This window comes from Arachis ipaensis, chromosome B10 (assembly GCF_059453495.1).
Source record: "Arachis ipaensis isolate K30076 ecotype BB chromosome B10, ASM5945349v1, whole genome shotgun sequence".
NCBI lineage: Eukaryota > Viridiplantae > Streptophyta > Magnoliopsida > Fabales > Fabaceae > Arachis > Arachis ipaensis.
Genome location: NC_142435.1, coordinates 108,963,437 through 108,965,801, shown reverse-complemented (window position 1 = coordinate 108,965,801; position 2,365 = coordinate 108,963,437).

Here is a 2,365-nt window from a genome sequence, read left to right as displayed (position 1 = left end):
TTTCATACCAATGTCAATACTATACACTTCTACACATATCAATTATTCCTCGGTTATTTTCTAACCATCCAAACCTAATTTACCTTGCCTCCCAAATAAATCACCCTTATCCTCTATATCAACTACCTTCACATTCTTATGTCCTCAATCATAATCCAATTTCAATAATTATTATCAATCATCACCAAAAATCAAAATTTATCTTTCATTCCATAGCCTCATAACAAAGCTTAATCATATACATCAATCTTATTCATATGCTCATATCAAATATTCATTCTATTAATCACACACATTCCAACAACCAAATCATCCAATTCAAACCTATCTTAAAGGCTACTAGCCTAAATTTCAAACAGCATTATATAATACCTAAAGAAAACTAAAACCATACCTTGGCCAATTTCTTCCAAGCTCAAGACACTACAAAATTCCTTTTTCACAAGCTTTTAAGCTTCCAAACTAAATTAACAAGTTCCAAACACCCAAGCTCAAATTCAAGCACTCCAATTTGCCAAATCAACTCCAATCAACATGAATTTAATCTAGGTTCATAGCAATTAACCATAATCAATACTAGGGTTCACAAAATTGACAAACTAAAAGGGTTTAGAGTTTTCTTACCTTACCCACTGATACTTGCGGTGAAACCTAACAATCACCCAAGCTAGATAACACCTAAACAACCAAAATCATAAAAATTTCAATTTCTCAAAACTAAATTTCAAATTTGTGTTAGGAAAGAAAGCTGGAGCAAGGGATTCGAGTTACTCACCACTTTGTTTAAATAGAATTGAAGAGCTCGACAAGATGAACGCATAGCTGTAAATGGTGTAGCGATCAGAGCTCCAGATCAAAAGTTATGATCCAAAGAAGAAGAAAATGAATAGTACCTAGGGTTCTTCTTCCCTTCTCTCTTTCCCTCTTTGCTGAAATGTTTTGTGTTGTTACGTGGTGAGTGTGCTGAACTGGGCACATTTAAGGGGTTTAGTGAATGGGCCTTGGGCCCAATTATGGCCCAGGTCCATTTGCTTAGTCTTTTGGCCCAACTTTGGGCCCAAACTTTTAAAATAAGTGTTTGGTTTCTATTCTAAATATTTTTTTTCGAATTATAAAAATTTAATTTTTTAAATTTATTTACTCACTAATTAAATTAGTTTGATAAACATACTCTATCTCTCCAAAATACATCATAAGTTTATAAAGACAAGTTTTCAAAATAAATACATCATATAAGTTCTTTTCTAAAAGGAGGAGAGAATCTAAATTCAAAGAAGAATAAAAGGTCTTCTTTGCTGTCTTCTAAATAATCCTCCCGCTCACTAAGGAGCATTGGGACCTGCATCTAAAAAATAACAATTTCTACAACGGGTGAGAATATCATCCTTTCATGTTCTTAGTAGGGTAATAATTCTAAATAGAGACTATGTAAAATGACTTGAACCCGCTAGGCAATCCTAATTATCCAATTCTACAAGGTTCAAGCCTAGAGTTCGTACTAACCAGAACATGGAAACTTGCCTAAGGGGTTCTAATCTATCTATTTATCTCAATTTTTTCATGAATCTCCAATCACCACGTCTCATCAGGAACAACCCTCAGCGTCGCCACCACCAGCATAACGGATCTCTCAGTTATGCAGATACATACAAGACAATACAAGGAATATACAAATAGAGGGTACAAATAAAGAACTTAGTTGAATTAGCATATAGATAGAATGATTCAATAAGGTAAACCAAATACAAGATGCACATCCAAACAATTCACACAAATACAAATGATGTATATCTGCCTTATGGCCAATGAGCTCATCAATCGGTTATAAGCCAAAACCTGATATGTCTTGTAACGAACCCTGGACAGTGCTTTGGTGTGTGCATTCCCAAAGCTCGTACTCATATTAATTCATCAATAACATTAGGGGATTCATCCAGGAAGGTCTAAGTGCTAGGCCATATCTTACAATGGAGGGTCAACAAAGTCTAAATTCCGACTAAGAACAAGTGGGACAAAACCACAATCCTTGCATATTACCCCAGAAGATCAAATACTGATCAGGAGCAAGCGAGACAAAACCACAATCCTTGCATATTACTCCAGAAGCTCAAATACTGACTGGGAGTAAGTGGGACAAAACCACAATCCTTACATACTATCCCAAAAGCTCAAATACCAAGCGGGAGCAAGCGGGATAAAACCACAATCCTTGCATTAACCCTAGAAGCTCAAATATCAATCAAACTCATTCTCTTCATCCAATCATATCAACTCATTCTCATCATCCAATCATATCAGTGCATTCTCATCATCTAATCATAGTAACTCATTCCTGCAGTCACTTTCGACTCACTTCAACTCAATA